The 22947-nt window shown below is 43.3% G+C and overlaps 1 long non-coding RNA gene across 1 annotated transcript in view; it reads right to left on the reverse strand.

The window, feature by feature from the left end:
- LOC123613136 (uncharacterized) overlaps window positions 1-21619 on the reverse strand; it is a 157911-nt gene extending 136292 nt beyond the window's left edge. The window contains exons 1-3 of the long non-coding RNA XR_012510223.1: window positions 21411-21619; window positions 16879-16938; window positions 6856-6922 (exon numbers count right to left, since the gene is read on the reverse strand). This is a non-coding gene — a long non-coding RNA (uncharacterized LOC123613136). The remainder of the gene's footprint in view (window positions 1-6855; window positions 6923-16878; window positions 16939-21410) is intronic.
- Between the last annotated feature and the right edge of the window lie 1328 nt (window positions 21620-22947).

The following is a 22947-nucleotide window of genomic DNA, read 5'->3' on the forward strand; positions in this document are numbered from 1 at the left end:
AGCAAGCACACAGGCTCAGGGCCAGGAAGAGAAAAATCACTTTAATGGGCAAAGCAGATGTTGCTAAACTCATTGCAAAAGTGAGATGGGCACAGAGCCAGGTCTTGCAGGAGAGATGCTGATCTGTCCTTCTGAATGAAGAAAGCAGAGATACTTCAAAAGGAAGGTTCTACGAGGAAAGCCAGAGGTCTGTGTCCCTGTTAGACTGAATGAAAGAAAAAGTAGAGGTGCTCAGGTGTCCCGCACAACCACAGGACTTAGAGCTGTTAACATCTCTTAAAGGTTTTAAGCAAATCCAGAATACTAGCTAAAAACGGTCTGGGGAGACTTCATTCTGTTCTAAGGAGACTACGTGGTATTGTGGAAGGAATGAACTTTAGCATCAGAACTGCTTCTTCCATCAGTTAGTTGATTCCACCATCAGGAAGTCGTAAGACCTTGGGCAAAGACCTTAATCAGTCTCAGTTTTCCCACCTGTGAAATGGGCCTACTCTGACTCACTGTAGGAGATCAGTTGTGAGGATTAATGATCATGTCTATACAGTACAGTAGAGAAATGCACTTCAGCAATGTTTTCAGAGCTGCACCAAGACTGTGTGGGAGAACTGGTTCATGATGGAATGGGGAGGTGGGGGGAGGGTGAATTTCTGGTCCAGTATCTCCTAGCTTTCCACTGCCTCTCAGTGATGGATTACTTCACAGGCCAAATGTTTTTTGTATGTTTCAGTGGATAAAATATCTCTCAAGCATCTAAGAGTTCAGAGAGCACAGTATCAAGGTCCAAGGACAGTCACCAGGTATACACTAAGAATGTTTTCATAAAGTAGCTTCTAATTCAAGCCCCCTAAAGAAAGAGTCAACTCCGATTTCCCCAAATTCGAAACGTTCCTTACTTATCTAACTCCTACTCATTCTTCCAGGGTGAACCCGCCTCTGAGAATCAGCACGGACTCCTTTAGACCTCACCGTCTCTACCTGTTCAGACATTGCCTGGGTTTTTATCAGCTGCCTTAAATCCCTCCTGGAACAAGATAGGTTCAGTGCTAAACTTATTCATTAAAAAACTTGGAATGCTGCTCGCTCAGTTATCTGGCCTGTCATGGTAAACTGTCTTACATTACTCTTTACCTGAATCATGTTGACCCATCCTAAATATTTTGTAACTTCCTAGAGTTCAGGTATTGACCATAAACCATTTAAAATCTCCAAATCAGAAGGCAGAGAGACCAGAGGGTTCCCTTACTTGACTGGTTGTCTTTTTCTTTACCTTTTCAAAGCCTTACTTCCCTCATCCGTGACTTGCGGGTAACAACAGTGCCTTTCCCCTAGGGCATGTGTGAGGATGACATGCGCTCAGTCCCACCACGCGCTCAGTGGCCCCCGTGGCAGCGGAGTGGCAGCGGTCCTTTCCTAGAACCTTCTTCACCCAGAGGGGCTAGTCCACTTCTAAACATCAAGAATGTCAAGTGCACTCATACTGCTGAGATTTCCAAACCTCAGGCTGCTTCCACCAAGTGGCCTCTCTTCAGAAAGCCATGTCCCACTGAAAATATGTTTCCAAGTTGCCATCAGAGTTAGACTGTGCCTGATAAGTAAGCAAAGCTGCCGAGGGACTTTGGCAGTGAATTTCTGGGGGCTGGTGGGAGGAGGATGTTTACCACAGCGCGAAGGCCAGGTCCTGAGCAGAGAACATTTTGGCCCAGATAGATCCCGGAGAAGGCATTTTTGCCAAGCACAGTCTCCATTCTCAGGTCCTGAAGTCAGCGTCAGAAACTAAACAAACCTTCCCGGGTTCACATTTGTTTACTTTTGGCAAAATGTGACTTCCTGTTTGAAAGGAAAGGCGCAGTAAAGCTTTCTATAGCCTTCTTGGACATAAAGTTGCTCCTTAAAAACAATTGATTTGTTGAGCATAAATGAATCAAACGTACACAATGGGGATCTCCCTTTCCCTCAAATGTTCACGTTTTAATAGGGAAAGTGCTCAGCAAAACCAAAACAAATATTTTTTTCCAACTCTTGGCCCATGAGGATTGTTTAGGCCATTTCTTCTTCTGTGAGCAACAAAAACAGACATCAGGAGAGAGCCAAGCTCCATGTGCTGTGTCAGAGAAGTCACTGTGACACACTTGGGGGCTGAGATTGCAGTTAACAGAAAGGCGGAAAGTTTAAGTTCCCACAGCCACTCAAACCACATTCCCCAGCCTGAACAGAGAACAAGTGGGTCTTTCATTATATGACAATGTCCCCAGCCACGCCCCCTCGGGGTCCTGAAATCCCCTGGATGGTCCCATGCCCTGCACTCACGTTTGATCACTGACTGACAACCCCTCACAAATCCCCCATAAGCCTTTTACAAGGATCCTAGATTATTCACTCTGTGTATGCAAGAGGGGAGCAGGGAGTTTCCGTAATTAATTTTTAGAGCGTCCAGCAAAGTTAGCATAAACTTTGGCTTTACTTATAATCCAAGCTCTCTCTATAAATCTTGGACCTCTTTGTCATAAAATATTAAATTTGTAAAGGACCTTAAAAATCATCGGGTCAACACTTCCACACTGACCCATACACAGACAGACACATAAATAATATAGATGAAGAGGGAAGAGGTCTGGAGAAGTTTCCTCCCTGGATTGTAAAGTTCTTGCTCCTTAGAACAAGAACTGTTTTCTTTAGCCTTGTGTTCTCTAACAGAGTGCTAGGATCACAGTAAGAACAGGAAGAAAGTGTTGAATGAACAAGTCTTCCCCTGCAAAGCCGAGGACAGACAGCACCCAGGACCCCTGACTCTCACTTCTGTGTGTTCCTACCTCTTGTGTATCAGCTAAATTGTAAGCTCCTTGAGGGCTGAGGAGGTAGCTTATCGTTCTTTGGGCCATCATATATCCTAGGTATTGAACTTTGCAAGCATCCAATAAAAATATTTTGAATGAGTAATGAATGAATGAGTGAGTGAGTAGATGAAGACAATTCCATGATTGAGATAACAGAGCATCTTTCTTGAGTGATTTCAATATCCTCCCTGAAAGGGGACATTCTTTCCTTCTCTAGGATGCTGGATTGAAGGAGAAGTGGATTTGGGGGGTTTTTTGTTTTTTTTTTTAACATTTTTTATTGATTTATAATCATTTTACAATGTTGTGTCAAATTCCAGTGTAGAGCACAATTTTTCAGTTATACATGAACATATATATAATCATTGTCACATTTTTTTCTCTGTGAGCTACCATAAGATCTTGTGTATATCTCCCTGTGCTATACAGTATAGTCTTGTTTATCTATTCTACAATTTTGAAATCCCGTCTATCCCTTCCCACCCTCCGCCCCCCTGGCAACCACAAGTTTGTATTCTATATCTATGAGTCTATTTCTGTTTTGTATTTATGCTTTTTTGTTTGTTTTTGTTTTTGTTTTTTATATTCCACATATGAGCGATCTCATATGGTATTTTTCTTTCTCCTTCTGGCTTACTTCACTTAGAATGACATTCTCCAGGAGCATCCACGTTGCTGCAAATGGCGTTATGTTGTCAGTTTTTATGGCTGAGTAGTATTCCATTGTATAAATATACCACATCGGAGAAGTGGATTTGTGCACGTGGATTTCCAGACACTCCTGTGACCCTTTCCTTTCGGTTTAGACAATTGTAAAAATGAGAGGCAGTTATGATAGGTGATCTCACCCCTCTCCAGTGCTGCCAGTTCTTTTCCCACAAACCAAAGCTAACCAAATCCACCATCTACTTAAACGTTTAATGAAAATAGGTCCGTCCTGGCCCATAAGCCCCTTATCTCTGGCTCCCATCTGCCTATCTATCTTATCTGCAGCCTCCCTACTGAGTGAATTTCTCCAGGTTTGGGGACTTAAGTGAGGTCTTCCATGACTTCATACTCACGGCCACACTGTGGCCTCTGTCTAGAATATACTTCACTCTTGCTATGATTACCATGACCACTGCCATTTTCACCACTACTACCATCACTCACCAGCACTTCCATTCAAAACCGACCGCACCACCAGCACCACCACCACTACCACCACTACCCTCCACCACCGCCACCATCCAATGACCATTACCTCACCACTACCCCTTTAAACTTGAAAAAAAAGTCTTCCTCCTCTCTTAAGAGCCAGCTCAAATGGAACTTCCTAAATCCCTCCTGAATTTAGTGCCAAGCGCCTTTCTGAGGTCCAGCCAGTCGCTTGTTCTCAGCTGTGTAACTGACATCGAGCATGTTGCCTTGTAGTTTATTTAACTGCATGTCCTTTCTGATAGCTGGTGTCCTCCGCTGGACCCACAATTCCTGACCAAAAAGGAATATTTAAGGAGGATCTGAGCACAGATTGCAGAGTGATGAGAGTCAAGAGGAAGGAAATGAATGAGGACTGGTGGCATGCAGAGTCGGTTAGGGTGCAGATCTCCAAGCAAAGGCCAGGAGATTTCAAGAGTTACTGACCTTGTCCCTCAACAAAACAGTGATCTGACTGCTTTTAAAGCCTGCTTCTTCCATCACCCTGGGTTTCTCACTTTTATTCAAATCGTTGTTAAACAAAATCATACAGTACCTATTTGGTACCAAGATGGCAGACATGTTGGGGAGATAAATAACCAGACCACTCTCATGCAGGATTAGGATGGGGTGGGGATGGAGAGGGTGTTTGGAGGTCAGGGTCACCTCCAAGAGGAACTAAGGTTTAGACTGAGGTCTGACAGCTGGATAAGGATTAGCCAGGTGAGGGGAGGAGACAAGAGTCCCTGATTAGGAAACAGATTTTGGGGGGTTTGACCATAAGAAGCTGATTACTATCCAGCTCCTTGAAATTTTCATTCCCACTGCCTGGAATGCTCTGCCCCCAGGTCTTTACATGGATGGCTTCTCTTCACCTAGGTCTCAGCTCAGATGTCACCTCCACAGAGAAGGCTTCCAAAACCCACCAACCTCAAGGATCTTCCGTTCCAAACATTCTCTAGCACAGTGCCTCTCAAACATTAACATGTACAGAAATACTGGAAGGAGCAGGGGGTGGAGGGGTCTGGTTGAAATGCAGATTCTAATTCAGTAGGTCTGGAATGCCTCCTGAGATTCTGCATGTCAACAAGCTCACTGGTGACACACTGCCCGTCCAAGGGCAGCTCTAGTTCCAGGTATCAATGTGTCTGATTTTCTTCATAGCTCTTATCACTAGATGAAATTATCTTGTTAATTTTTTCTAGTTAGTGTTCTCACAGACACACAAACCACCCCCACTAGAATATGAGTTTCATGAAATTAGGTATGTTTTTGTTTTTTGTACAACTGTCCCCAGGACTTGGCATATAGTAATTGCATAGCAAATATGAATGAATGAATGAATGGATGAATGGATGGATGACCAGGAGTTTGGCCTTCTAGCCCACACCCTAGGCCTCTATAGCAAGACGTCAACACTTCATGCCAAAGACCACTGTAGGAAATCCCAAGAATAAACCAATGCCATGGCTGTGGGTCAGCATGTACCCACAATTTCATAGTTCCTTCCTCTTTATTTCACCTCAGCAGCCACCATGAGCTCATCCAGCTCTGGAAACACTCTGTCCTTTCTGCTCAGCTTCTGATATAAGCCTTTAGTGTTTCCAGGCAAAGCTATCCTCTCCATCCGAACCCTGCCTCAATGAAATTCTTGGACTCGGCACCATCTTTGCTTCAATCTATCTGGCTTTCCCAAGGTCTTTGACCTGCAAACAACCTGTGCTCTGAAATTATTCTTTAAAAAGCTTCCCCTGTTCAGATAATGAATCTCATTCTACTGCTCAATGAGCCTTTCAGCGTGAGATTGAGCAAACTTTCCAATTTTTCCAAACTAGATTCTTTTTCTAAACACCCTCTTTTTCTCTCTGTGACCCCAGTGGGCACAGGTCATCACTGCCAGGCATTTTGGAGCATCTCCTCAAGGTCAAGTGCCAGGACTGGTATAGGGAATTCCAGAGTCAGGCATGACTCCAGTCCCTGGACCACAAGCCTCATGCATCACAGAGGGAAAGCAGCTGACACACACAAAGAGAAACCGCATCCCAACAGAAGATATATAAAGGGCCAAATGGGTGGCACATGACACCAAAGTGCCACGCAGAAATGAGGGTGGCCCAGGAAGCCCGCCTTGTTGGCACTGCTTTGCCCTCCTGACTCCTCCCACTGGCTATTCCTACTTAGTCTCTCTTACAGCAAGTCTTCCCTTTCCTGTTTTCTAAATGTCGATGGGCTCTGAATTGAGCCATGGGCCTTTTTCTCTTCCATCTTTATATGCTCCCGCTCTGGGAAATCTCGGCCACTTACATGACTTTAACTACTATCTCTGTGCTGACAACTGCCAGATTTAATTGCCAGATTGCTATCTCTATCCCAGACTCTGAACAACTGGGTTGAATAATCAACTCTTTGGTTAATATCACCACGTCAATGTTTTACAGGTATCTTCAGCTTAACATATCCAAACCTGAAGTCTTAGATTCCATCTCTCTCTGTCTCTCTCTCTCTCTCTCTCTCACACACATACACAAACACACACACATTCCAGTATACACCACCACCACTTAAATTCTATTCTTCACCCAGTTTTCCCTTTAAATAGTTGTTCAGGGAAACAAAAAACAAAATTAAAATCATCTTTGATTCTTCTTGCTTGCTTCCCCTACATCCAATCTGCATCAATGAGAAATTCAGTAATTTATAAAAATTTAGTAATACATAAATAAAATTTAACTTGCAGTGATTTAACCAAATAAGAGTTTGACTATATTTTTCATGAAAGAAGTGCGACTATAGGCAGTCCGGGTGGGATGGCAGCTCTGAATGTCATCAGCAAGCGGGTTCCTACCTTTCTGTTTCCCCAGTCCTCGTCTCGCTGCCCCTTGTCCTCCAAGATGGCTGTTCCACACCAGACTCTGCCGTCCAGGAAGGAAGAAAAGGGAGAGCAAAGGGGAAAAGTCATTTGGCAGTTGAATTCATTTCCTTTTAAAGAGCTTTCCCAGACTCCCTGCCCAGAGATTTCTTCTGACATCTTGTTGGCTAGAACTAGGTCCTATGGCCACCCTTAGTTGCAAGAGAAGCCGGGAGCTATAGATGCATTTTATTTGTTAGGCACGTTGTCACCCCAAACAACATTTACATTATAAATGTTATATAATTTACAATATATGACATTATATTGGTAAGGAAGAAGGGGAGAATGGACTGGGAAATCAATCTGAAGTGTCTGCCACAACATCCATCAGCAAGTTATTATTTCAGCCTCCAAAATATATCATAAATTCACCCCTTTCTCTCTGTCTACACTGTGCCAGCACCACGATCCCTCCTACCAAATTATTATAATACCCTTTCAAGTTACCTTGACTCTCCAGCTGCTGATCTCTACTTCTTTTCCCATGCAAAAGTCAGAGTAAGCCTTAAAAAGCATCTATCAGATCATGTAATTCTTGTGTTACAGTACCTGCTACTCACTACTGCAAGTAGAGTACAGTCCAAGTACCCATCATACCTCACTGGCCCCATATGACTTCACCCTTACCTGCCTCTCTAATTTCCTTACATCGCACTTGATTCATTCAAACATATTTATTGAGTGCCTATGACATTTAAAGCACTGTTTTAGGCACAAGAGATAAAGTAAATAAATCAGACAAAAACACCTTCTTTCATGAAGTCTATGCTCTAGCGGAGGGAAACACATAATAAATAAAATATGTAAGATAGTGTGTTGGATGGTGCTGAGTCACTCGCTCTGCTCCGGCCTCACTAAGCTTCCTTAAGTTATTCTAGCTCTTCTAACTGAGGGTCTCTTCTAAAATGTTCTTCCCTCACCAGTCCCAAACCTTCCACAGTATCAGCTTAAAGGTAGCTCTCCAAGGAGGTCTTCTGACCACTCATTCTAAAATAGGACCATCTTGGTATTCTCTTTCATAGCACTTCCCACCTTTAGAAATCAGATGGATGGATGCATGGATGTGCTAAGTCATAGGTTGAGTTGTTCAGTATGTCTCTGTCACTGACGATTTACTTTGGTAATTGCAGAGGTCATGTCTAGTTTGTTCACCATTTTAGCTCCGGGGCCTAGAAGAGTCAGTTCCTGGCATATCGAGGTGTTTAATAAATATTTGTTGTTGGATGAGTGAATCAGTGAAAGAGTGAAGTCGATGTGATTTGTATAGGCTTTTGAAAGGCAATATCATTACTTTGTCTCTTTTCTTTTTTCTTTCTTTTTTTTTTTTTTTTGAGAGGAGAGGTAACTAGGCTTATTCATTTATTTATTTTTAGAGGAGGTACTAAGGATTGAACCGAGAACCTTGCGCATGCTAAGCGTGTGCTCTACCACTTGAGCTATACCCTCTCTGCAATATCAGTACTTTGATAAGTAGAGAGAAAGGAAAAAGCTTTCATAGACAGAGGGAACTATGTGGACAAAAACAGAGAGGCAGCAATTGGCTTGGTCTGGTTACTGGGCAACTAGCCATTTGGGGCTAGAATTATGGGAGGTAATATTAGAGCGATAGATTGGAGACAGATGAAGGAAGGTCTCCAATACTTGGCCCTATTTGGGGCAGCATTAAAAATAAACATATAGAAAGCAAGCTCACCTTCGCAGACTAGCACCAACCTCTTTGCAACAACCCCCAGACCCAATCTAAAGCTATGGCAACAAGTGGCCCAGAGAAATCAAAAGACAAGAAAAGTCTATCCACTTGGGATCACTCCATGGCTGGCATACAAATTGCCTTTTCCCTTTCAACCAACGTAACATTTTGAAATGGTCTCTTGCTGATTATCAAGGTACTCCATATTTATTATGGAAAATTTGGAAAGCACAGAAAATTATAAAAAGAGCAATTAGCTATCAGTACTCTGAACATCAATACAGGCTTTCACCAACCAAGACGTTGTGGGGAAAGTGTCATGGCTCTGCAGACCATCCTGGGGTGGGGGCCAGTAGCTGTGGAAAAGACGGGGGAAACACCAGTGACTAGCAGCCAGGACAACCACAGGAGGAACTGCTAACTCTGGATTCAGTGAGTTCTTGGTGTGTGACACTGGAAAGTCACTTTATCCCTTCACCCTTGGTTTCCTCATCAGTCAAAGAAGGAGTTTTCTGATCAGTGGTTTTCAAAGTGTGTTCCTTGGAACTTTGTGAAGCCCTTTAGAAAAGGTGGGGGTACAGGCTTGAGCCACCCCCAACTCTCCTCCAGGCAAGCAGAGATCCACAATTACCCATTTGTCACATTGGATTTTGGCATGGGTTTTGTATATTGGATTTTTTGTTATTGTTGTTTTGTTTTTAACAGCAGACAAGGGGACTAACACAAGATTGCAACTGACTTTTCCAGATACTCAGTAAAGTTACTTCCAGCTCTAACTTTTGATGATGATTCTAGTTCCCTTCTGGTAGAAATCAACATAGATGTGAACTGGGTGCAACTGAAAACTCCTTTTCCGATGGGCCTAAAGGAACATGCTAAAGATTCTAAAAGTATCAAGGTGTCCTAATGGAATAGCTTCTACCAGTTCAGCTACAATCTGAACTTGGATAAAATATTTAACAGCCCCATGCATCAATCTCCTCATCTATAAGATGGGGTTAATATCACCTACCTATTGTACTGGATGCAGGGAAATGAAATTATATCACACGCACAAAAAGGCCTGGCACACACCAAGAAATACAGCAGTAGCTTGCATTTCCTGACTTCTCTCTAGATGCCAGCATCTATGCTATGTATCTAGTATATAGTCCATTATTCAATCTGCACACAAGCCTATGCGACAGGCATATTTTTATTATTGTCTATTATTGTCCCCATAATAGAAGCTGAGACTTAATGGGGTTAAGCAATTGTTTGTCCATTTCGCACAGAGCTTAGATTTGAACCAGGTAGTGAGGTTGATGAGGCTGTGCTCTAAAATGAACAGCACTCACAACAACCACAGTAACTGCAGCTCCCATGTTTCGAGTGCTTGCCTGATGGCAGATACAGTTATTAAAGCTTTGGCTCATTTAATCCTTAGGTCAAGCCAATGGAGCAAGCACTGCTTATACGGCCTGAGAGACCTGAGACGCAGCGGTGCTAAGCGCTACAGTATCTCTGCTGACTTTTTTAGGTTGACTACTTAGTTTCTCTGCTGGGCATTAGAAGCCGATACAGTTGTCTAATTAATCCTTCTGAAAGAATTACCCTCTAGAACAAGAACTCCCAGGGGAAGAAGCGTGTTTACTCAGGATTTACCGCAGCAAAGGGTAATCTCCAAGACTCCTTCCTTCCCACTCCTCGTCACCTTTCAGTTACAGATCCTGCAGTCTGATGTCCTGGGTATTCCTCTAATTCCTCCCTTCTTTCCATCCCACTTTGACTGTTTAGTCTGGGTCTCTTAATAGCCTCCCACCTAATCTCCCTGCTCTAATCCTGACGACTCTCTGCTTCTCTTAAACCCACCCTTCACCCTGCGATTTCCCCATTAAGTGGCTCCCCCATGGCCTACAGAATAAAGTATATACCTTCATATTTGTCTCTAGCCCCGTTTCCTAGCTTAAAATATATATGCTAGGATCCCAGAACCACTCACATTGTCATTTCCCACCTTTGTGTCTTTTTACATGTTCTCTCTGCATAGACATCCTTTCCCATCTCTCTGCATGTAACTAACTCTTGCTCTTCCTTCCTTGCACAGTCAGGTTCATCCATGCTCCCCATTGCCAGGCTCCTAATGAGCTCTGCATTCTCAGCACATAAAGTTGAAGGTACTTGCTTACATATTTGTCTACCCTACCACACCATACTTTTCCCAAGAGCAGCAACAGTGATTTTATTCTTCTCAGTATCCATGACCCCCAGTATAGTGTGCGCATATAGTAAGCACTCGATAAATACTTGTTTACAAATCAAACTGAAGTCAGGGAATTAGCGACTGTAATGGGCACTGTGTAAATTTGTAGCACGTTGTTAGTTAGAATTAACATTCAGTGAACTCTCCCAAGTTTGAATAATTCTATTAAGCAGTTAACATGAACCATGTAACTCCAGTCCTTGAAAACGAGTTGATGCTATGGTCACGTCCACTTAAGCCACTGTTTAGCAGTTAAAAGCAAACAGCCCTAGGTTTAAATCTCAATTCCAATCATTTTAGTAGCAAATGAATGAACCTCTCCAAGCTGCTATCCTCATCTGTGACCTAGAGATACTGATACTTAACTAGTTTTGAGGATGAAAGGCAATAAGTTAAGTATCTAGTGATGGAGCCGACGCATAGAAGACCCTCAAAATAGTTATGGTTATTATTGGGATGTTACTATTATCATTCAAGCACCAAACCAGAAATCATTCCAGGAAGGGGTGGGGATCACACAATTTCCATTATATGGGTGCTGGGAATCCATCTCTCCCTCTGGCAGTGGGGGTCCATCGTGATCTGGGAAGACATCCTAAGAGCTGTCTACAGCCAGACACTGCTGATTGCACATTTTTCGTGAGCAGTGGGAACCACTCGTGAACTCAGCAGTATTCATGACGTAGCCTGAAAAGAAGGCCCTGGAAGATTCCAGTGTCACATTCCTTTTGATTTCATTTGAAAAACTAATGGATTAGAAATGCAAGGATGGATAGAAAATGAGGTCTTTTAGGAGACTCCATCTCTGGCAGAATCTAGGCAGAACATCCTTGAAGAATAATTTTTCATCCAGCCCTCAGCAAATGTGATGTGTGCATCCCCCGAAGTCTCATCACTGGTATTTTATTTGATCAACTGCTGATAGACTGGGTCTTGGCAAAGACTTTTCCTGCCAGCACAGCATTGCACATGGTGGGCTGGGGTGCTGCTTAAAAACCTTATTTGTGAGCAACAACTCAAGAGTCTCTTTTAAAAATCTTAACTAGACCAGGATTAGAAAAAGTTAAACAAAGAATAGGACACAACTGAAGGAGCTCGCCCCGCTGTTAACCTCTGGTGGTGCTGGGGAGTCCCCACCATTTACAGCCTCGCCCGCATCTCCCACGGTGGGTCCTTGTGCTCCTCCCTACTTCTCATCAACCCACCCCACCTCTCCTGCTGTCCACGTCCGGCAACACCACGCCATGTGAGTGAATACAGGCCAGCAGAATAGAAAAACTACATCCCCAAGGTTGACCAAACTGATCTCACTCCCTTCTTTATGATACTTTTAATGAAAAAATTACTTTTGAATTCAAGTCATGAAACATTTGAGTATGTCAAGGAGTATTCGTCCACCTCCTTGACTCAACTGTAATAATAAAAAAAAAGCTAATATTTCTTGAGTGTTTACCGTGTTCCAGAATCTGTGTTGAGAGCTTTTTCACCTATTTTGTATAATTCTCAAGACAGCCTTATGAGATAGGTACAATTGTTATTCCCATTTCATAACCAAGGAAACAGAACATGAGAGATAACAAGTAACTCATTCAACACCACAGAGCTGGTAAAAGAAGAAAGTGGTTCTTTAAGTCTACAGTAGTACTCTTAACCTAGAACCTTCCACCATACCCTGACACAAACTGTTTCCTGACTGCTCCATAACAAAGCTACTCAGGGAGCTCTGACGCAGATTCTGTGACCATATCTGAGAGTCCTGTATCTTTTTAAGATAAATTCAGAAAGACAAACTCTTCCCAGGTGGCCCTTTATCTTACAAAACCTGTACCCACTGCTTAAAATGTCCAAGAAGGGTGTGGGCAGAACACCCAGGTAGCCTGTCCTGGGTATGGGGTCTGCCCTGCGCTGCAGTTGTCCTCAAGGCTGCCCAGACTCCCATGCCTTCAGCCCGTCCCCTGCAGTTGCTTTCGCAATGATGCTTACGTCCAACGCTGCCCCTGAAGTGTTATCACGCATCAAGATGAAGAGTTACCAGACATAAGGTCATTTCCCGGCACCATTTTTTGGACTCAGTTTGAGCATAGCAAAACCATTTTAGAAATTTGCAGTGCCAAGGGAGGTGGCAGGACTCTGAACCATAACCAGCCTGCCTGTCACCTAGCTGTGGGCACCTAGACCTCTCAATAATGAATGGAAATGCTGGTAAGATGTACTCTCAGTGATCCCACGTGATCTTTTCTAGAAGGAAAAATACAACAGCAGGTTCCTCTTAGTTCATAGTTAGCCTGTGCCAGGGCACTGTGACAGGCATTATCTCATTTAATCTTCACGCCCACATAAGTATTATCTCATTAAATCTTTATACGTGTCATGATCTGTGAGGTCAACACAGACAAGAAAACTTGAGGTCTAGAGAAGTTAAGCAACCTGCTCCATGGCTCACAACTTGTTAGGGCCAGGACTTCATCTCAGGTGGCCTGACAGGCTTATTCTTTACTACACATTTAGTCTATGCTCCATGAGAAAATGAGGTCACCAACAGCAAGGTCTTCGATGTGGCCTGAACACAGCCATTTTCATCAAAGACCCACAGGGCTCCCAGATGGGTGCTATACACTAACCCATTCCAGTTATGAAGTTCCCCTGCTTGCTGTGGTTCAACTTTTACATTTTTAAAGTAGCCTTTTGCTGGAGGAAGACCCCCACAAACACCACTGAATAACATTAGGTAGGGTGGATATCCAAGATCGGCTACTGGAGACTTTTCGAGTTGACAGTTCTTCAGTCCCGATTTTTTAAGTTTTTTTTAATTAAAAATTTTTCTTATTTTTTACAAGTTTTAAAGGTTATTTCCATTTACAGTTATTACAAAGTATTGGCTATACTCTCCATATTGTACAACACACTCTTAAACCTATCTTATACCCAATAGTTTGTACCTCCCACTTCCCCACCCCATGCACCCCCACCACTAATAACCACTTGTTTGTTCTCTTTATCTGTGAGTCTGCTTCTTTTATGTTATATTCACTAGTTTGTTGTAATTTTTAGATTCCACATATAAGTGCTGTCATACAGTATTTGCTTTTCTCTGTCTGACTTATTTCACTTAGCATAATGCCCTCTAAGTTCATCCATGTTGCTGTAAATGGCAAAATTTCATTCCTTTTTATGGCTGAGTAGTATTCCATTGTATACATATACCATGTCTTCTTTTCCATTCATCTATTGATGGCAATTGCAAATAATGCTGTGATGAACATTGGGGTGCATGTATCTTTTCAAATTAGTGGTTTTGGTTTTTTCAGGTATATACCCAGGAGTAGAATTGCTGGGTCATATGGTAGTTCTATTTTTAGTTTTTGGAGAAACCTCCACACTGTTTTCCACAGTGGCTGTACCAATTTACATTCCCACCAATAGCGTACAAGGGTTCCCTTTTCTCCACATCCTCACCAATATTTGTTATTTGTAGCCTCAGTCCCCCTCTGAAGAGTGGTGGTGTCCTGGATTACTCCCAGAAAGACTGATCCTTTCCAAGACTAGACATATAATAAGAAAGTGGGTAGAACAGAGAAACTAACATTCGAATACTTCACTGTGTCCACGAGGGAATTCCTTCCCAGGATATCTCTAGAAATTATTATGGTTTTTTCTGAATCCAAAACCCCAACAAAAGTTGGTCAAGAAATTGAGAAAATTGGAAAAATATAATTACACCAAGAAAACTAAAGCCTGGCAATCGACTAAGTGACATTACTGGTTTAAAAGGATCCACAGACATCAAGCAGAAAGCAAGGTCAGGACGGCTGACGCGTGTAGCCAAGGGTTAAGACCAATGTTTCAGGGAACTGGGCCAGTTTCACGCTGGAGGGAAGCTGCCCCAGTCCAATCAGTCAATCTTTCTTTGTAGCTGTTGCCATGTTATAAGTGTCCTATTTGCTGTCAACAGTGAGTTGTTTTGAGGGGAAAAGTAATATTAATGAATCTATATGCATATATACTTTATTAAAAGTGAGTATACCAAAAAATAAAGTTTTGGAAGTAAAACAAGTACTTTAATGGGCAGTTTCAACATGATATTCTGTTGTGCTGTTAAACTTGCTGGCAGATCCAATGTTACATTATTCAAATACTACCCAATAATTTTTGCCAGCACTTTTCAAGCATTTGAATATTTGCTACAGGCTGTAGTTCCTTGCAAATACTACTAAACATGATGTTTCTTATTTAATACATCTATTAAATACATTTATTTATTTACTAAATACATTTATTTATTTACTAAATACATTTTCTTAGATATTCATGATAATATGAAGAATGCTTACGTAGTTTAAGAATAACTTAGGATTTGGGGAGTTCTAATTTCTCATCCCTGAAACTGAAGGTTAGTATATGTTGGAAATTTGAAGCACTAGAATTCTGAAACGAGGTGGTTGAAGTGGGAAAGGTGGAGCGTTGTTTTTCATGCTCAAGAGCCTGTTCTTTTTAGCTTCTGGAAGCAGCAGGGCCAAACCCCGACCCACGTCATCCTAGCAGCTGACTGCTAACATGTCATTGCTGGCGTGAGCTCTCAGGTGACAGATCTGGGATCAGCAGTGAACGTCACAGTGCTCACTGCAGTGCACAGACTTCAGTCTGCTTTTGATGGAGCGAGTCTATGGGTCAGTATCACCCATCCATAGGCTATTGGTGGCACTTCAAGGACCAACTGAAAAAAACAGATACAGCCAAACCTAAATCCAAAGAAGAGCAGAACAATTTCTGTTTTTCAGAGACAATATGTGGACCTTAGACAAAATTCTCCTCCCAAATCCATGCAGTCAAGATGTGGGGGAAAAAACCTATCCCAATAGATCAGACAAAGAAGTCGGAACCTACCACAAACTATAAAATCAAAGCAAACAGTGACCCCAAAGAACACCTCACAGGCAGTGAGCACAAGGGGCTCCCCGAGAACGAGGCAAGATGCCCGTGAGTGCAGGACAGGAGAGAAGCTGTCTCGCCCCCTCTTCTCCTTGCCTTTTGCACCTCCCACCTGTCCATCCGTCCGTGCACACACAGGGCCCGAGAACACTGGGTCAGAGCCCTCTCCCCTGAACAGACAGTAGCTGTTGTTTAAGAGAGGAGATCGCTCCCTTCGTGTTTTCTGTCAGAACTTTCCTTATGCACCTTTTGTACCTTTTCCCCCAGTGGGTTTGGGCAGACCATTCACTCACTTGTATATTTGTATACAGAGGTTAAAAAATTATACACACACACATATATATGTAAAGATATGTACATATTGTAAAAAAAATTTTACTAGTTTGAGGACAACAATTTATCAAGAAAGGTTCACCACTGTCTGTGCATTAACATTTTATCACATTCCCCCACTTACAAACACACCCCACTCACAGAGCTAACTGTTTTGAAGTACTTCATGCAGATATTACACCAAAAATGAACATTTTCAAACCCGTCAGGTTATCTCTATACGCAGGGACTCTTGCCCGCCATCTCTTCCCAGTCCCTGCAGTCTGCATGTACGTGCTGGCTAAGTGTGGTCTCATGCGGTTTTCTTTTCACTCCACTTTGTTTTATTAATGAATCCAAGCATTTCTTTAGAAAAGACGTAGTGGTGGCACTTTTTTAAAGAAACAAACAACATCCTTCACAAACAGTCCCCAACTGCACTAGCAAGCAAGGACTCAAGCCCTTCCCCGCCAAGAGTGACCTGCAGAGTGGCCTGGCCTGTATCGCCCAGGCAGAAAATTTTGATATTTATTCTGTGGAAAATGGAAAGTCCTTGGAAGACTGGAGCAACCTAACCAAGGTAATATTTTTGGAAGATAAATCTGTCTCTTGACTGGGCTGATAAAGTCATCTGTCAACCAGCTGCTGGCCCATTACCAAAAGTAGTTGTCTACAACCCACTTCTAGGTTTCTAGTCCATTTTTGCATATGGGGAAAGAGGCGGCAACACACTATGGTACAAACTGCTAGGATGTAGCGGGCTTTATAGAAGCCAAAGACTTACTTGATGGGTAGATGGAAGAATGGGCAAGTCACTGCAGTCTCTGAGACTCAGTTTCCTCATCTGCAAAATGAGAGTAAAATACCTACTGAATGGGTGTAAAATGCCCAGCAGGGTGCCTATCATATAACTGGTACTCTCCCAGCGTTAGCTAACATCACCGTCATCATCACCACCACTCCCACCAGCACCACTGTCATCATCATCACCACCAGCAGCAGCAGGAGCCTTGCAGGCTGCCCACATGGGGCCTCCAGAGGAGGCCCTCCCCAGAATCTCTTGAAATCTGACCCACAGGCAGCTCCTTATTATCGTAAGATTCCTCAGCGTGCTCTTCCTCAGCTTGGAGGAGAGCCAGTCAGGGGCAGGGTCTGAGGAAATAATTAAGAAGGCTGAAGGCGTTGACCAGGGAAACAAATTAAGTGTTAATTGAAGCACAATGACAATCCCCAGAAAATTTAAATTAGTTGGACTCCCTTTGTGTTGTTCAAGTGGTCCTTAGAGATGCTAATCCACCCCACTGAGACCCCTTTACAAATGGCAGGTGCCAACAAATACCCTTGGTTAAATCCACCTTAAGAGAATTATTCAGAAATGGGCAAGCCCTGTGCTCCTCCCAGAACCCAGTTAAGATCACTTGTTCCCTACTCAATTCATCTTTCACCCACCAAACACACTCTCTAGGAGCAATCTTCCTCTTTAGAAGTTCCTCTCTTGGGTTTTAGAGAACTTTTTGGCCTGAACTCTTTCTAAAATTAAAGCCAACTGCTGTTACTCTCAGATGCAGTGATATTTCACTCTGGCCAGAGCTATCAGAGACACATCCCAAACCACATAAGTTCTTATTGTTTAAACTGTCTTAAGCAGCTGTTAAAACATACCCAAAGATATCAAAGCCACTCTAATTAACTTCCTGCTTCTCTGGGACTTCAAAGTCTTTTTAAAAGTTTTAAATAGGGTTTTTATAGAGAATTTGACCTAATATTTAAAGAAAATTCTGCAAGCTTGCCCAAGAGACTCCACTTCTCCTTCCCTCTTCCACCCCGCTTCCCTCCCAACCCAACAGAATCTCAGAATTTTGTGACTAGCAGTGAGAATTGAGGAGAAAATTTTAAATCCGCCATAACCCAAAAGGCCAATCTCCTTATGGGCATCCACGCTACTTCTCAAGTGGGTAGTTGACATCCTGCCTGAATGGCTCTCCCTGCCCCAGCCCTTCTCAACCTGGCAACCCTTTCCCATCCTTCAGGACTCAGTTGAAATGCACTTTCTCTGGGAAGGGCCCTTGATGCTCCCAGAGTGAGGGTACTGCTCCCTTCTGGCGCCTACACAAACTCCGCATCACTACTTGGTCCTAACTGCGATGGATTGGAATGTACCAGTTAAAGTGTCTGTTGCCCTGTCTAGACTGTGAGGTTCACAGGGCAGGAACTGTTTTGTATGAAGCTCTGTGTTCCCACAGCTTCCCACAAGGTCTTGCGTATCTGTGGTCAGGCTCCACATACGTCTGATAAATGACTGAATTCCAGCTCATCCTGGGAGAGGTGGAGTTGCATTTTAATTGATCCACTCCTTACTCATTTTGCTCTCTCTCCCTAGGCTGTCTATAAACATCTTAACAAAGGGCATTGTACCTAGGGTGCTGCTCTAAGAAAGTGTCATAAAAATAAACAAAACTTAGAAATATGGAAAAAAAAAAAAAAACACATCTTCCCACAGCCACTCAAGGCTTCTTTTCTAGGAGAATGTACTTGGTTCATCTCATTATTTGCTATTGACTAAAGGTCCCTGACTTCGCGAAGTTACCCGTTATCTTATAGATTTTTGTCTGGTAGAGATGCAAATAATTTCTGTCCCGTGGAACAGATAACCTCTAAGATTTATGGCTGGTTGAGCATTAACCAATTTATATCTAACCCAGTCATCTTATCCTAACATTGCTTTATTAAACTGCCTTGTAAACAGCCTTGCTTCTTAGCTCGTTTTTAAGCAAGCCATAACATCTTACTGACCCCCTCACTAATTAATGAGTTAAATAAAATCGTTGACTTATGTCCCTTTTATGCTTCCTAAGAGTCAAAATTTTATCTTTTTCAAAATCATTTTTTAGCACAGGGTGTAAACCAGAGTGACAGGGTAAAGTCAAAAGGTCAACAGGACTATCTGCTGAGAGCAGTAGAGAGTTTGGGGCTGGGAGTGGAAGAACCTCGCTCTGCTAGGTACTTCCTAGAGCCTCTGGAACCTCCCTTTTTCCACTGTTGCCTCCATCCTCATCCATTCCCCACGTAGCAGCTGGTGTTCTTTCAAAACTGAAAGAGAGATCATGTCACACCCCTGCTTCAAGCTCCTGAGTGCCTTTCCGATACTCCAGACAAATTTTATGCTCCTTTTATTGGCCAAATGGTGCTATGTGATCCAGCCCACTGGCTCACCCTCCAAACTCATCTCAGCCTTCTCATCCTCACAGACTTTGCTCCTCTTCTTCCTAGGCATAATTAGCTTCCTCAGACATGCTCAGCTTTCTCACCCCAGGGCCTTTGCACTTGCTATTTCTTCTGCCTGGACATCTCATGCCCACCCTCCTTTCTTCACATTACTGGCTTCTTTCAATGTTAATTTAAATTTCACCCTCCCAGAAAAGTCATCCCGGCCCACTCTTTCTTTCTAAAGTATATCTATCATTATTCCCTCTCTCAGCACCCTGTTCTTTTTCTTCATAGCACATCCCAGGATGTGACTGTATTTATGTACTGTCTGCCGCCTGCACCAGACCATACACCTTACATTGGCAGACACTGTGTCTCTTTTGTTTGTCCTCGTGCCTGGCAGGGACTAGATGCATGGTACCTATATGTTGAATAAACGAGCATAAAGACACGAGAAATCCAGCTGGCTCCAAGAAAAGATGCCTGCTCGGCCCCATCTGTATACATTTCTAAACCAGTACAATGCAAGTTCCTCAATCTTGAGCACGTGTTTCAAAAGACTGGAGCCCAAGAAGAAAAATTCCCAAACTCATAACACATCGACGCAGAGCTGTTTTCAAGAACAGGGACCGAGTCATAACAGGTCTCCTCATCAGCCCTTCCTTTCGTAACTCCAAAGATGTCAAACCTCTTCATGAGAAGAGTCCTTCCTACCAAGAATTAAATGTTACCCAGAAGCACGGCTGCGTCTGCACCCGAGGGCTAGGCTTGAAGTGGATGAAAGAAACCACCAACTGGAATTCAAGATTTCAACAGCACGAAGGGGAGAGAAAACCCCGGGCTGCCTCCCAGGACTCCACCCCAGTTTGCTTCAGGGTATCTGATGACATGGCTCCCTCTAAACGGGCCTGGGTTTCTCAATCAGAGCCAAAGGGCCCAGCTCCATTGCCAGGGTAACTCAGGGTCTTACAGGTTCTGTGCTCACTTTTCCCAGGCACGCCAGCCACTTCTGCTAAACAGCCCCTTCTCCTTCAAGACCCTCCCGTTGGCCCCTGGGCCCGGCTGGTTGGGTTCCTGTGAAGACAGCCTCCAGCAGGCAGTGCTCCTTAGGAAGTGCTGGTTGATGGGTGCTCGTCTGCTTTCTCAATTTTCATATCAAGCATATTACACAGCAGCGAAAAAAAAATGCTGTTTCCTGGAAAGGGATCTGGTGGGGGAAGGGCCCAAACAGATTTCGTTCACCATGATGTGCCTTGAGATCAGACTCTGCTGGAAACCTGCCTCTGGAAGTCCTTCCCCTGAAAGGCTTGTGGCCAACTCTAACTCTAAGGCAGGGGTGCCAAGGGGGCTGCCTAGCTTTGAGGTGAGTATTACCTTACAATCCAAGATAGGTTTATGGTGGGTGGAGAACACCCGTCTTTTTCAGCGTTTTCCTTTTTCAGATGCAAGAGGCAGTTTTCTCTATACCAGTCCATCTGCCTGCCATCAAAGGCCGAGCTGCAGCCTTCACAGCCTCTGCGGGGACCCGCCTACCCATATAGCCTCTCTGCCGCCCAGAGCCCTCATGTCTGAACCCAGGAATCCAAACTGAATAGTTCCTCTTATCCCTCTGAGACCCAGAAATCCAGGGAGCTGCTCTTCTCCCTCAAAACACATTCAACTCTTAAAACGACTTCAAACTCGGAAAATGACACACATGAACTTGTTACCATGCTTTGTTTAATTTTTTTTTCCCCTCGGAAATATTCTTGTGGCCAAAAATAGAACATTTTCCATTCTGAGGAACAAGCAGCATCCATGGGAATTCAAGTAGTGCTTCATGCCGCTCCAGAAAATTCCTGCCAAACACGCACACTCATACACACATAAGCCGCTTGCAAGTCCTAAAAAGCTGCTTTCTGTAGGTACAGTGGGGTCAGGAGCCAAAAGTCCTCTGTTTATTTTCTATCCAAGAAAGTTACCAGAAAAGAGCATGAGGGCATCTCAAGGACGCTCTAGAGGGGAAAAAAAAAAAATCTAACTTCATCTAGGGTGATGCTTTTGAAAATGGCCCCATTGTCCACCCCTCCTCCCGCCCACCACCATCCCAGAATTCCTCCCAAGACTTACTCCTCTAAGATTCCAAAGCTTGCCTCAGAACAGAGTTCATGGCCTTTATTCCAGCGAGATGATCAGCCGCGAGCTCTCTCTAAAGTTATCCCTGCGATAAAATCAGAAATGGCAAATTTAGGAAAATATTCTCAAGCTTCAATACTGAACAGTATGTACTGGCGAAGTCAGGCACGGGTGATGTCAGAATAGCAGTAATCCAGAAAATTATGCCACCAGCACAAGATACGGGAGCGTTTTGTACACTGTTCTCAAAGTTTGTTATTCTCAGCACTGCGATAATCCTCGTTAATGGAACTTACATGGCTAAAACATTTCATATTTTTACATTTGAACATGCAACCCGTTTTACATCCCCCAGCTCCTCCTCAACAGGGAGTGGGTTAGCTGTAAAATCTGCAGGGGCTACGTTTTTATGTGCAGCTGGAATTTGGTTACCATTGAGAAAAATAAAGAGTACTTTAAATTAATGATCTATTGCTGACACCAAAAGTAGGGAAGCCAATGAGCCAATGTAGAAAGAGTGAAAAAGAGGCCAAGGTGTGAGGAAAAGTATAAGACAGGAGGAGAAGAGGAAGTGAGAGATGGACAAGAATCAGAATGTCAGACGGGAAGGGTATAGCTCAGTGGCAGAGCACATGCTTAGCGTACACGCGGTCCTGGGTTCAATCCCCAGTACGTCTGTTAAAAAAGAAAATTAAACCTCCCCCTGACCAAAAAAAAAAAAAAAGAATCAGAATGTCAGACATTAATTGGTGTGGAGGCAAACAGAAGCAGATTGATTGGTCCAAGATGGGCCACAAAGAAAGAGGCAGGCAGCGGGGTAGGGGGTATTGCCCACCGGTTAAAAGTCAGTTATTTACCAGCTGGATTACATTGGGCCAGTTCATCCCTCGGAGCCTCAATTCCCTCATGTATTAAACGGAAATAAGAGCCTTTTGTGGAGGCATGTGCAAATTAAATGAGTTAATATATAACATGCTTAGAAAAGTGTTTGGTGCCAAGTAAACACTCAACAAATGTTTTTACTAGTGAAAGATAAACATGTGGCACATGTACATCAAAGAACATCTGCTTATGAATTAGACCTCCAGCTATACTGTCCTTGAATTCTTCTAGTAGACACAGAAGCACAAAAATTACAAGGGAGCCGTGAGCCCAAGCAAGTGTTGGTGAAAGAAGGAGCTGTAAGGTAACAGCCCAGACGCTAACAAGTATTTGGGACTATGAGTGAGCGCCTGACGTTGAAAGAGACAGAGTTCATGGCTGCCTATTAGTCACCACCATTCTCTTTTAACTTCACTAGTTCATTCACTCAACAAACATTGTGCAAGCAACTCTTTCAGCCTGCACACACGGAGTTTGGCCGCAGCTTATCTTTCTAGCATTGTCGTGAGCCCCTTCCACCAATCTCACCACTCTGTGGCTGCACCAGGATAATTATTAGTCAATATACATTCTTTATGATCCTTCCCCTGTGCATTTGCTTAGCCTGGATTTCTCTTTCCCTTTTCTTCAGTCTAGCAAGATACCAGTC

The sequence above is a fragment of the Camelus bactrianus genome, chromosome 11, assembly GCF_048773025.1.
Source record: "Camelus bactrianus isolate YW-2024 breed Bactrian camel chromosome 11, ASM4877302v1, whole genome shotgun sequence".
Classification (NCBI taxonomy): domain Eukaryota; kingdom Metazoa; phylum Chordata; class Mammalia; order Artiodactyla; family Camelidae; genus Camelus; species Camelus bactrianus.